Source organism: Pimephales promelas, chromosome 13, assembly GCF_988280905.1.
Source record: "Pimephales promelas chromosome 13, fPimPro1.hap1.1, whole genome shotgun sequence".
NCBI classification, from domain to species: domain Eukaryota; kingdom Metazoa; phylum Chordata; class Actinopteri; order Cypriniformes; family Leuciscidae; genus Pimephales; species Pimephales promelas.
In genome coordinates this window covers 29,453,798-29,468,298 of record NC_142781.1, presented here as the reverse complement: position 1 = coordinate 29,468,298, position 14,501 = coordinate 29,453,798, and the positions used below count along the sequence as shown (strand labels likewise).

Below are 14,501 nucleotides of genomic sequence, written 5' to 3'. Positions count from 1 at the left end.
GTATGTATAAATGTAGAAATTAAATTGAATTGTGATTAATAAATATTATAGCCATATTGTTCATTGAGAGTTCATCTGTAGTTTACTAATAAGGTAACAAATGGAACCTTAATGCAATGTGTTCCCTTTACATTGATAAAATCAATTATATTAATATAACTTGCTATTTAGGCCTACACGTTGACACGGTCTACACATTGTGAAAGACAATTATAAGAGCCTCTAACCATTTCGCTTCAGGTCTCAGTTCAGTTCAGGCCTTCGGTAGCAGTAAATCTGAGATGCAGTGGGCCCTACATGCTTCTGCCTCACTGGGAATCTGATGGATCACCTCCAGCCTGCATATAAGCCATGATCAAGAACGATAGCCCACTCAACTCCCTGGAATACTGATAGGATCCAGATTTCAAAACTTTTGCTTCTACAAAACTTCTTCTTACAGTTTATTCACTTGCAAAAAGCAGCAAAACATGATACTATGGTAAAATTGCATAATAATAATAATAAGACCAAAAGTTATTTCAAACCATAGAATACAAGACTGTTTAGACGACAAAAGGGTTGTAAAGGGTTTTAAATGCTTAAGAGTCTATGATTGGATTATTGTTGCAGTGATTATGATGTTTCTATCATGTTCGGCAACAGTTCTTCTAACCCTTTTGCTTTTCATTTCTTAAACAAACATGTAATATTATGCTCATATTCCAAGATGATAATGTCAAGATTCATCAGGCTCAAATTGTGAAAGAATGGTTGGGAGGGAGCATGAAGAATAATTTTCACACATGTCACCAGACCTTAAACTCATTGAACGTCTTAGGGATGTGCTGGAGCCTGGAGTAGACATGTTCATAATCAAAAAATCAGTTTATATGTCTGCTAAGGAAAGGAATATCTTTGTCTTTGTCCTTTTAACAGTTAACGGCGCTTTTCAATGAATTTTTTTAAATTGCAAACTTGTTGTTTACAAGTCCCCCTTGTTTCATTCCCTTTCAGTATAAAAGTCTTTGTTACTTACTCACTCATATAGTCTTTACTGCCATGATCTAATGGTGTAATAACGCAGCTGACCTTCACTGAAGTCGAAATCACAATCACTAACCTTACCAAGCATACCAATTACTCACTACCAAATGAAATGATGATACTATGGTGATACTGGTAGATTACCACTGTTGATTAGAATGTAGATTATAAATGTTGGATTTATTTATATAAGTTATTAAACACAAATGTGAGTGAGTCAAAAAAGTGAAAAGGATAGACATTGAGCGAGTGGAGGAGTGTCTGTGTTGGCATGGTTAGAGGGAGGATGAGAATCCAAGGCTATTTTGCAAGTGGAGAGATTCAATATTAATAATGCAATATTTTGATTGGATGCACTCAAGCCCCATTACTCATCGCTGAGCTGATATAGCTCACCAATAGTGCGAAGGTCACTTCACATACTGCACTGGCTGCTTTTGGCGATAAAATGTGCTGTTGTGTCACATATGGCCAAACTGCATCTTCTTTTTCTCTTAGGGCCTATACAGTACCATGAAGCCAGTGTAGGTGGATGACAGCTACTGTATGTGTCATGTTCAGTTTGCGCCAACCCTGGTTTTTATGTACCAGGAAAACGGCTTAAAGAGCCCCTATCATAGCATTTGAAATGTTCCTATTTTTGTTTTGGGAGTTTAAAAACAGTTTAACGTGCATGCAAGGATAAAAAACACTTTATTTGTCTTATAATACGCATTTATTTTTACCCGATTTGCTGAACGACTCCCAAATGATTCGTTCGACGATTCATTTTCCCAAACACCTCCTTTGAGTGACGCGAATCTGCGGCGATTGGCCAAATGACCCAGTCAGTTGTTATTGGTAAACCGTAGGCAGAGACTGTCGGCAACGGAACGCCCATAACCAGGGTTATAGCTTGTCAAGTGTTGAAAATTGTATATAGTGTTTGAACAAACGCGTCAGAAAAAGTGCACTTTCCACACGGTCCCTTACTCGCGTCTCCGTCAAGAGCGAGCTTTCCCGGCGAAACTCACTATATATGATATTATGATATTATGCATGCTACAGGAAACATAACAGCAAACATTATTAATAATACTTAAAGATTGTGATTCGGAGGAGGACGAACCTGATCCATATACACTGGATACTGAGCCCTCCTTCGGGAACAACCGGCTTGCGAATCCACATTTGAATTGTTTTTGAATGATTCGTCATTAAAATGATGAGAACACAAGGTTCGGGCTATACTGTTGTGGTATCGTTGCAAATATGAACTCTAACCATTGATTCTTCCTGGGCAATGAAAACAAGTGGCTGAACTGTTTTTGCAATGTAGAAGCATCTTCTCGACATGATGCGATTCAGCTGAAGTTTTTGAATGTGTTCTAGACTTCAAGTTTACACTCCCGTCTGCGCGCGCAGTTGTTGGGAGCGGCCAATGAGCTAATGTTTTGTATCTACGTCACGACAAAACAGCTAATGACTCGTTTCTTTTCATAGACTCAGAGTCGACTCTCACTTTTGAAAGACAATAACTTTATATACGGTGCACTTTCAGATATAAATCTTTGCAGGATGTTTTCATTCCCTTAGAGCTATAGTCCACACTACATGAACATTTTTTTTTAAAAATCCATGATAGGTGCTCTTTAACTTTTAGCAGTGTTCATCGGTACCCAGATAGCAAACTGACATTGAATCAACGTGGAAATATGACATTGAAACAACGTTGATCTGACATTGTTTTGCTCATCGAATTAACGTTGAACCAACGTCAGACGCGGCATTCTTTCAAAACGAACGGAAAATCAACTTGAAATCAACGCGTTGTTTCAACGTTATGAAAGCAAACCAATTTTCGATTTTCATTTAGCTTCGAAGAATGCCGCGTCTGACGTTGGTTCAACGTTAATTCGATGAGCAAAATCAACGTTGTTTCAATGTCATGAGAGACGTCGTTTCCACGTTGATTCAATGTCAGTTTGCCGTCTGGGTAGGTTATGTTCTGTGTAAGAGATCTCAAATCCAAATTGAACCAATCAGCTGTGAGTAAAATGACACATCTCTGATGCAATAAAGTCACTCCCTCAGATACTCTTGCTCCAAATTAATTATGTTGGGTTTTCATGTTTTATGGGCTTTATAGACAATGATTTCTATCCCGTAACCCTTCCTGTCACAGAAAACTTTCAGAATTTTTTTCCACATGGGTACCAAATAATGTCATCAAAAGCTGCTAGCTCAAAGATTTCTTTACAGAAAATCAGCTTTACAGCGGACTGGCAATTCCAGAGGCCGATGGGAAAAGAGAAAAAAAGTACTAGAAGACACCGGAAAGGCAGGTTGGTAGGATTGTGCTGCATCCTACGTGTGACATTAGAGTTTGAAAATTTCATTGAAACACCTCCAAGTGTACTTCACTGAATACATCACAGACTCTGAAAACTTATGTGTACTATTTAGACATAGTCCCCTTTGAGATTGCAGCTGTGCAGAGCAGTGTCTCTTTCCCATCCCCTCCATTCCGCTGCTTTGAATCACATCATTAGAAACCATTAGAGAGGAAAATCTGTGTCACCTCACCATTTCAGTAGTTCAGTCCCTTTGGCTTCTCCAGAACTGATAGTGTTCTCCACAGAATATCCTCCTCTCTTCAGTCGAATGCAGGATTTCTTGATTTATTACTCTCACAGCTTCAATGCTAATTTCCCATGGTGCTTGGCCACTGAAGCTCTTCATATTCTTCTTCCATACACATCCCTTGTAGCAGCTCTGGTCCTCTGTGTTTTATGATGATAAGCCAGACTTTGACTGCAGGAATAAAAGAGAAATTTTGAATGAATCTGATGAAAGAAATACTTTTCTAATCTACATTATAAATCTAAATGTCTGAGACCACATCGGAAATCTGGGATGCAAAACCAATTTTAAAACTTCACACACAAATGTTTTTACACAATTTAAGCAAAGAACATAAAATAAAATTATTAAGAAATATGTTAGATTCTGCAGTATTGCATGGTCTCTAAGTTACATTTACACTCTCAGTTTTTGGGATTGACAACCGCATTTACTTGCAAAGGTGTGAGTCTCAGAACACAGCAACTTATAGTCTGTACAGGAGTCAAGCCCGCATTCTTTTATTCTATAGACCATTTCACAAGATGTAAACAACACTGGTCCAGAAGCACTTCCTGTTTCAGTTTGTAACTGTTTTCTTTCTTTCACATGTAAAGAAAACATCTTAAAGATGTTTGTTTAACTTTTTGATTCAGTTTTAAATGTTCTGTTGGTTGTATTTTATCCCAGCTTTTATGTATAGTGTTAAAAAACTGAAACAGGAAGTGCTTCTGGACCAGTGTTGTTTACATCTTGTGAAATGGTCTATTCAAGGGCGACTTAAAGGAGTTGTTCACTTTAAAAAAAAACTTTTGCTGATAATTTACTCCCCCCCACGTCATCCAAGATGTCAATGTCATTCTTTCTTCAGTCAAAAAGAAATGAAGGTTTTTGATGAAAACATTCCAGGATTTTTCTCCATATAATGGACTTCATTGGGAACCAAACGGTTCAAGGTCCAAAAGCTCTGTTCAAGGTCCCTTGTTCGTGACTCTCCTGTTCGAACTCGTTTATCAAAATGAACGAAATCCATTTCGTGTCAACAAATGAAATGAACGAGTTGACTGATTTTTTCATTTTGATAAACGAGTTCGAACAGGAGAGTCACGAACGTGCATCACAGAACAGAGCAAGGCGACCATTTGAGCTTATAAAACTTTTTTATATTGATTTTTTTTTTAAATGAGCGTTTTTCCGTTTCACTTGATAAGACCCTTATTCATCGTCTGAAATCGTTTAAAGCCCTTTGAACAGTTTGCAGTTTGCACTGAAACTGTCTTTTGGACCTTGAACCGTTTGGTTCCCATTGAAGTCCATTATATGGAGAAAATCCTGGAATGTTTTCATCAAAAACCTTAATTTCTTTTCGACTGGGGGTGAGTAAATTATCAGCAAAATTATCAGCAAAAGTGAACTACTCCTTTAACAAGAGTCCATCTGTCAAACCTTCATTAACGACAGCATATCCAACCCGATCTCACGACCAAGTCGTACGAATTCGACGAATGATTAAAAAGTGGCTAATTCGTAACAATTCATACGACCTCACTCGTACGAATTAATACGATTTTGCTAAATCGTACATATTTTACGAATTGGCCAATTCGTATGAATTCGTACGAATGACCTACCCCTGACCCCGCCCCTAAACCTAACCATCACGTGGGTTTAGACAAATCGTACGAATTAGTACGAGTGAGGTCGTACGAATTAGACACTTTTTAATCATGCGTCAAATTTGTACGAATTGGTCGTGAGATAGTGTTCACATAAAAACATAAAAACACACAGCACATGGTAGATGTGTTTGTGACTCTCTCACATTGTGTGAAGTGACAGACAACTAGTTCTCCACACAGCACAAAAGTTTTTCAAGAATGCAGTTGTAAGACCCGAAAATTGCTATAAAATGTGGTTGTCACTCCTGTAAATAACAGAATTGCGTGTGAAGGTAATCCTATTAAGGATTAAATCAAGGACTGACAACAGTATTCTGTTGCTGTGTGAATGTGGCCTTAAAATAAGTTAAAGTGTGACGTTCTTGCTTCCACTGAAGCAGAAGATTCTCTTTGGGACATTCTCAGATCATGCATATGATCATTCTTTTGTTTATGAAGCTGAAGTGCTGTTGTTATTAAGTAAAACACTAAAACATTTTGAAATTTGTTTAATTTTCCAAAACAAATTTTCACTCAAATTGTAATGCTGATAATATGATCAGAAATTATGTTTAATTAACAAACTTCAGGAGGAACACATTCCAATGATCTATGCAATCAGCAACAAAATGCAGCCTTAAAGCCACACATTTTTAATGGTATCTTTTTTCATTTCTGAGTGAAATTTCTTTCAGGTCCAAAATAAACTATATTTGAATGCATAATGTATCTATAACAACCTTTACACAAACAATTAGACATTTACCTCAACAGAAAGACAGTTGATCAAGGGAAGAGTAAGATTGAATGAGCCTCATTCACGAAATATCACGTTAAATAAATGGTTTTGTGACTGAAATCCATTCAGTTCGTGACAAATTAACATAACAAGTCCCACAAAAACTTATAGCCCACATGCAGGGTTTTCAAACAAGGCTCTGTGGAGGTATATACAACAGAAATTGTCTTAAACTTTCATGAATTTTTTATCTGTTTGAATGAACATTATCTAATGTACCAATAAACATTATTTAAATGCAATAATTTTAGTTTGTTTTTATGAACATTATAACATGCATCTAGAAGTCAGTAATGCATCATCATCATCGTCATCATCTCTACACTGATTTTCTATCATCTTTTCTCATTTTATGCTGCCATGCAGATGTGACAGTGCAAAAGCTGCAGTTTTCAAAGCATCTAGATTTCAGAGTTCTGTTCATTTATTCATCAACACTGCTGGGACTCACTTCAGAGAAGCAAATCACAGCTGGAGGAGGACATGTGAAGACTCTTTTTCAAAGTGTACCGATCGGATGCACCGATGGTCCTATCTTAGATGCTTTTTAAAAGAAATTCTGAACTTTCTTTAGGATTTTTTTTTTCTTCCACACAATTTCAGGATCATTTGCAAATGATAGATTTCTCATCTGGAAGAGAATTATGTGTACGCACATTTGAGAAATGATCTTATATCAAATGTAGGATGGTTTCTAAGCACCTTTTTATGTACATATGAAGAGTTCAGATGCAAAAGCCTCTAAGTGCCATTTGAAATTTTCTTCTTCAATGATGATTTTTATCAAGCTTGTATATTTAAGTTCAGTAATTTCACTTAAATTGCAATGAGGATTACCTATTAATTGTCATTTAAGTGAAATTACTGAACTTGAATATATAAGCTTGATAAAAATGAAAATTTCAAATGGCACTTAGAGGGTTTTGCATCTGAACTCTTCATATACATTTTATAAATACACCTTTGCAAACCTGACATAACTTTGTCTCCTCACAAACATCTTCAAGCGAGAAAAAGAACTGTGACAACTGACTTACATTGTGGAGTTTTATGTGAGCATATATGAGTACGTGTTCCTTTGAAATATTATAATCAAAATAATTCTTCCAATAAAATACTTAAGTACTTTGAAATTGAAAACTGATTGAGAGAGAGAGAGAGAGATCTCAGAGGAGGTTTGTGGATATCTGAGCAACAGAGAAAGAGCAAATGAGAGCTGAATCTGTCTCAATCTGTTTAAAGTTGCATTCCTTCTATAATTGTTCATTCCTCCTCCTCATCCACGTTTGACATTGCTTTTAACTCGTCTCTTATGTAGTATATATAGTCTATATCTCCACTGAACAAATCCATCCCTCTTCCAGCTATTACGTATTTTATGAAAAAAAAAAGCACTTTTCATTTTAGTCAAATTATATGGTATCAAATGATTTTGAACAAGGGCTGTTTGAGCTGTGGGAAAGTTTAGAAAGAGTGTAAGAAGGTTTTTTGACATCAAATAGGTTTTAGTGAGGGGAAAGGTAGCAATTAGTTTCTTAGATATGCTTGATTGAACCTTAAAAATGGATTAATAGTGAAAGGAATGGAGTTTCCCTTCGCTATAATGAAACTAAAATATTTGCTGTGCAGTAAAAGTATTTTTTAATGGACCAAAGGTGGGGAAAAAAACAACAACTCCTGAATATTGAAGACCTTGGGAAGTGGTACAAGCGATATTTTTTATTTTATGGGATATAAATGTTGTGGAGTGATGTCAAGATGTCATTCCCCAGTACAGTGTCGAATTACATGTTGCACATGCGCACCTGTATACCGTTGCCAAGAGCAATGACATTTAGCAAATCACGAATGCAAGCGTTGAAGAAGCGAAAACACCTGCAAGTGATTAAAAATAATCAGGGTGATAACAAAACGGGTTAAGAGAAATGCTTGCTTAGGCAGGTGATCTGACAATCAGCAAAGTCATGATATCATTTTATTGTAATCATGGCATTTACAGGTCAGGTCTGATTGTGTTGAGAACATGAACAAAGCTGAATAAGCTCACAGCTTACCCTGTGTAATATAGATTCCCTAAAATCCATCAGCACTTTCTCTTTTACATTAGCAATATCTCACAAGATTGCTGCACTTCGTGTTTGTCAGTCTGTGCTGAAGACAAGAGTTAGTTTTCAGAGAGTGTGCATGACTGTGATCAGCTGACTTTCTTTGGCACTTGAAGAGAATGGATGAACCCATGACCATGATGAACCCAATTAATTGCTTTCTCCTCCCTGTAAGAGTTCAATCAGGAGATGCACTCTTGTGCGCTTGTGGTCGACGTCAACTTTAGCCTGCGATTTCCAGAAGTATATCAGTAATAATGTAGGCTATGTATATATGCAGTATACCTATGCACACACACTCAAATTTATGTGATATATATATATATATATATATATATATGAAGAGTTCAGATGCAAAAGCCTCGAAGTGCCATTTGAAATTTTCTTCTAGAATGATCATTTTTATCAAGCTTGTATATTTAAGTTCAGTAATTTCACTTAAATGGCAATTCATAGGTAATCTTCATTGTCATTTAAGTGAAATTACTGAACTTAAATATATAAGTTTGATAAAAATGGTCATTTTAGAAGAAAATTTCAAATGGCACAAGGCTTTTGCATCTGAACTCTTCATATATATATATATATATATATATATATATATATATATATATTATATATATACTGTATATAAATCAGCAAAAACTTTACTGATAAGAAAAAATATTTCTTGGTCACATGACACATTAAGACTGGAGTAATGATGCTGTTAATAAATTACATACATTTTATAATATATTCAAATAGAAAACGGTTATTTTATATTGTAATATTATTTCACAATATTACTGTTGTACTGTATTTTGATTAAAACCTTCAAAAACATTTAAAAATTGCAATGATTTCAAACTTTTCGCAGGTAGTGTAAAATAGAGCCTAATTTTACCATTTACCCTTCCCATCCAGTCCAATGCAAAGCATCCTGGAAGCTTTAGAAATCCCCTACCCAGCTTCTGTTACTGCCAACAAAAACTATTCATGTACTGCCAATGCAATTACCGTAAGTAAAACTCTATTTTACAGATTTTACCAAGTGGATTGCACAGTTAAATCAAGTTGTGGGAAAAACTTTTATAATTGTGTTACATCAAATCGTTTCAATTAAGTAAATTGAAATAGCCGCAAATATCCTCTTTGTTTGCTGCCTTCAAAAAATAAGACTAATTTGGGGATGCTACCTGTGTCCCAATTGGCTTTATGCACAGCTGCACTTCCTGAACTTAAGCCAGCTCCTTGTTTCCTGTCTGCCATTATTGGCCGAACTTGATTAATTCAGGTGTGTCTGATATTGTGAGGTCAGGCACACCTGGATTAATCAATTTGTCCAATAGTGGAAGACAGGAAACAAGGAGCTGGCTAAAGTTCAGGAAGTAGTGCAGCTGTGCATAAAGCCAATTCAGAGGCTGCATCCTTAGAGGGAGTTGGACTTCAGAGGCTGCATCCTTCGAACACCGTGAATATCAGACTGAGCGTCGTTAAATGGGACGGTCTAGCCTACGGAGCATAGACATATACACTAGACCTCACCTTGGATACGGCAGTTCATTGGAACGAATGCGTCAATAGAGCCGCCATCTTGAAACAGGGGAGCCTCTCCACTTTAATGCATCAGCGTCAATGTAGTAGACACAGGTCTAGCGCAAATAAAATCACCACAAATCATCATGAATGCGATTTTTCTTGTTTTTTTGGTTTGTTCCAACGGTCAGACATGTATTTATCATTGATTCCAGAAAGAATTTTTTTTTTTTTTTTTTTGTAAAACATTCTTCCTAGTTCAGATTTCATCCGTGAACTTCATACGCTGCACAAAAGTCCGCCACCATCAATGAATTCGAAGTAAAGGCAGAGATAGCAGCGTTACCGAGCTACTTCCTGACAAGACCCCTGTTCCAAGATGGCGGCGGTTTTGACGCATGCTTAGAACCCCCAGGTGAGGTCTAGTGTATATGTCTATGCCTACGGAGGACTGTTCTTGTAGCCTAGCAACTGTAACAGCTTCCGTTGATAAGTAGAAGTAACGTTTGTACTGGACTTTTTTGAAAGTTATATTAAACTGCATGAAAACAAAACAGGGTTCACAAAATATGTTATATGTTAATTTCTATATATAATTCTGTATAAAAAGTATCCACTATAAATATATTACATTTTAGTAAGATGTGTCAACATTTAAATGGCTTGAATTAATTATTATTATTATTATTATTATTATTATTTTACATTTGTATCATTAGAAAATTGAGTTAGCTGAATCACTGGCACGCAAGGAATTCTGGGGTAGGCAAGGACGCGAAGGATCCATCTGTTGTATCTTTCATTGCACGGGAAACGAAGGACGCATTTGAAGAAGCCTTTGAATTGGGACAGCCTTCGCCACACAGCTGTGACACAATCAGCCTTCAAAGGATGCAGCCTCCGAATTGGGACGCAGCTGCTGTCTTACAGTACGTCTAAAAACTAAATTGTCTTGCAGTACTTTCAAAATAAAATCATTCAAACACAATACTTTAAAATTACTCTGTACTTTCTAACAAGGTTGGTGCAAAGGTTCTTCACTTAAAATCCTGTCAGTCATGTAAACAGAGCAATCTACAGAGAATCACTGGCAGTTCAGAGGTCAGTCTGACCTTTAGTTACGTGTCTCTAGCCTCTTCTCTCATGCGTGGTTCAGGACACGCTGAAACCATACAGCTCCTCTGCATACTAATACTGCCACGTCAGGATCAACACGAAGAACCAAGAGCAGGTGAGAATACAATGATGTTTAATGGAATTTAATCACAACAGAAGCAAAACAGGGATGATGTCCAATTCTTAAATGAATTATTCTTTTGAGACGGTTCTCGAGTAGTAACAAGTCAAGCCGGTTCACTAATCAAACTAAATCGAACTTTAGTGACTCAAGATGCACAGCGGGAGTAGCACGTCCATTTCAAAAACAACAGAATGAGCCGGTTCAACCAACCGTCGAAGTTTGTCGTCATTATGACATCATTGCGTGATGATATAAGGTACCGATGAATCGTTTTGTTTTTTTAACCGATTCATTAAAACAAACTGTCTGAAAGAACCAGTTTGCGAAGATGAATCTGACTACATCACTGGCACAGACCAGGCAAAATAAAGCTAAATGGAAGTCCCCACTATCGCAATGAGAAGGTCTGTAAAATATGCTTCAGATCATTTTGAGCAGAAAAAAAATCAAAAAAAAAAAAAAGTGCAAATCCTACTAGAAACACAATTGAGCTGCAGGAACATACAATCCACAGAGCAAGACGATCTGATAAACACTCAACTCAAACACAGAGTATACATTTTGGTGGTGATTTCTGTGGTCATGGCTTCTAAACGCATAGTCTTACATCATACACTGAGAGAGGTTCAAAGATGGCCGTTGCCACGTCTTATGACCAAAGATAGCCTCCGATGTGCTGCTAAGACCTACGTTGCCAGACTAGCCAATAAAAATGCAACATGAAAATGGCATAATGATCAATGCGACAAAACTTAAAGGGACATTATGCAGTTTTTTAGCTTAACTGAAAAGCTCTGAAGTTATTGAAATAAAAATGACTTCTTGCGGGTTGAATGGTGCCACATTGCCACTGCAATCAGTGGCGCAGATAGTGTTCTGTCTTCACACGGACAGGCGCTTCAATGCGTTACGGAGAAACTCTCTATTGTTACGATGAAATCACAAAACCTAATGTTTAACACAAAAATGTGTTCCTGTTTGATATACAAGCACTAATAAATAATCGATTTTGATGAGGAAAAAAAAAACTATACTACTAGTGCGGATTAGAACCCAGAACCTCTGGCACACTTGGCAAAGGTTCTGCCACTGGACCAGGGATACTCCACTTTTTTTGGAAATAGGCTCATTTTACAACTCCCCCAGAGTTAAAAAGTTGAGTTTTACCGTTTTCGAATCCATTCAGCCGATTTTCTGATATTTTGAAGAATATCAGTAACCAGACAGTTTCTGGTCTCATTGACTTCCATAGAAGGAAAAACAAAATATACTAAGGAAGTCAATGAGACCAGAAACTGTCTGGTTACTGAAATTCTTCGAAATATCAGAAAATCAGCTGAATGGATTCGAAAACAGTAAAACTCAACTGTTTAACTCTGGGGGAGTTGTAAAATGAGCCTATTTCCAAAAAAAAGTGGAGTATCCCTTTAAAGTTCATGGATATAATAGTAGGATGTATTTAATCACTTGAAAATTCTCACTACTAACAACATTAGACCTCATTAAACAACAAATTAAACACAATGTACTATTGTATACTGTGTGAAACATCACGCCATGTCACTCTGCGTGAGTGGTATTTACAACAGTAACTTAAATACAAGTACTCCACAGCGACTCTAGGGGTCGCTGTTTGACAAAAACGTAATTCCTGCATAGTGTCCCTTTAAAACTACTTATCTCAAGCTTAATTTGCAAAATTGGCACGTCAAGCTGGCCTCTTTTCTCTTGAAATGACAGCGTCCCTTTTGTTTCCTCCTTTTTTTCAGTGCACTTAACACAATTGCCACAAAAAAGTGTGATTCATCCTTCTCTATTTGTTTACCACTAGTGCATTCTAGTTTTATTTTTCTACAATAATTTGCGCCATAGCCTACAATTCGGTCGTACAGTCTACACATGTTGTATCGAAGTTTATCAGATCCATGTCGTAACAGGCATAACTGAATAGGAAGACACAAAACAAACCCATCCCAGACACCTGACAAATAAATCATGATCTGCTCGGATCTGCATCTTCATCCCTCTCTCTCATCCCTTCCATTCACACGGAGATGACTGATGACACAGAGAAGTGTTAATAGGTAAACATATTTATGGAATATTTGACAGGTGTCTTTGTTTCTATTTTGTTAAAATAATGGCAAGGCTGTTGGCAAGGCAATATTATACAATTTACATTTATAGTTATACAGTCATAGATATTTCTTATGCATTTCATGTACATTTGAAGCAATCAATGTCAGTGCGTAGAGAGGCTAATGATTGATTGTCATGGCAACTTTCTTATTTAGAGCACTGAGAAAATGGTAAACACAGTTAAGTTAACATAAATCCATTAAGAGTATGTGAGGGAAATGCTAATGCTCCACACTGGCCTTTGTTTCTAAAAGATTGCCATTTTGTTTAGCTATGTGCATACATCTAATAGTGAGTTGAAATGTGCTGAACACACACCCAGCTAACAGGGACATTTCTCAGAACTGTGGCTGAGATTTATGACCAAACATTATTCAAGTAACATTAATAGAACGTTTGCTCAAAGTTATCTGGTCTTTAATAACGAAACACACTTATTTTACATAGACAGTAAATGTGTCTTTTTACACGAAAGTGCATTACTTTTCAAAATTTCGAGGTTGATTTGATTTTAAAAAAAAAGAAAATGATTTTTAAAGAATATTTTGAGGGTTCCTGGAATCAACAAGTTTGAAAACCCGCGACAGAGCACCCATTACACTTTAATTAGTGCCATATACTTTCTTCAAAAGTCTGAGCTTTTTGAAATAGCATTCGAAATGAATAGGATTCTCACTTTGATCAAAGACACATCAGTAGCATTCAGAAGAGGTGCTTGAGGCATGTTTGGAGGTGTGTTCTTACACATGGAGAGCTGCTCTTACACACTGAACTATTTTAATATGTCAGTGCCTCTGATCTTCTCTTGACTAGGTTCCATATGTTCTGAATTGGAACCAATAAGCTACTGACTTAGAGCAAATCTCTCCCCATGTGAACCATTAGACAAGCCCTGCTCATAAACAGTGACATCACAGATACAGACTGCTGCAGGGATGATGTATTTTTGTAGGCCGAAGCCCGGGAAAGAGTTAGCATGTTAGCACTTCTGCTTCCATCGTCCTGAAGTCAATGGTCAATGGTCCAGGCGCTAACTGGAGCCAAAACAAAGGGAAAATTGGAGGCGACCAATACAAACCAGCACAGATTCGGCTACATAATAAGGAGCTTATTATTATTATACGTTGCTGTGGTTACATGAGGTAAAAACAATATAAATACTGTTCATTTTCTCACACAAACCGCTCGTTTCGTGTCTTAGGCCATCAATGTGTACTTACATTTACGAGTCATTAAATCATGTTTAATTTGGACTTCTCTGTGCATGCTCTTTGAGGTGGTGACCATAGACCTCCATTATATGACTGACAGACAAGAACGGTTTGACCTAAAAATATCAAAATTGAAAATACTGTTGAAACAAAGACACCTACATCTTGGATGCCCTTGAGGTAAGCTAAAACATATCAAAAATG

General features: G+C 36.8%; 1 protein-coding gene across 1 annotated transcript in view; it reads right to left on the bottom strand.

Annotated features, from left to right (window-relative positions):
• Window positions 1-14,501, bottom strand: part of fam184ab (family with sequence similarity 184 member Ab) — a 164,909-nt gene that overhangs the window by 135,496 nt on the left and 14,912 nt on the right. Inside the window, exon 2 of the mRNA XM_089118852.1 lies at window positions 3,592-3,819. The gene's annotated coding sequence lies outside the window, so the exon portion shown is untranslated. The remainder of the gene's footprint in view (window positions 1-3,591; window positions 3,820-14,501) is intronic.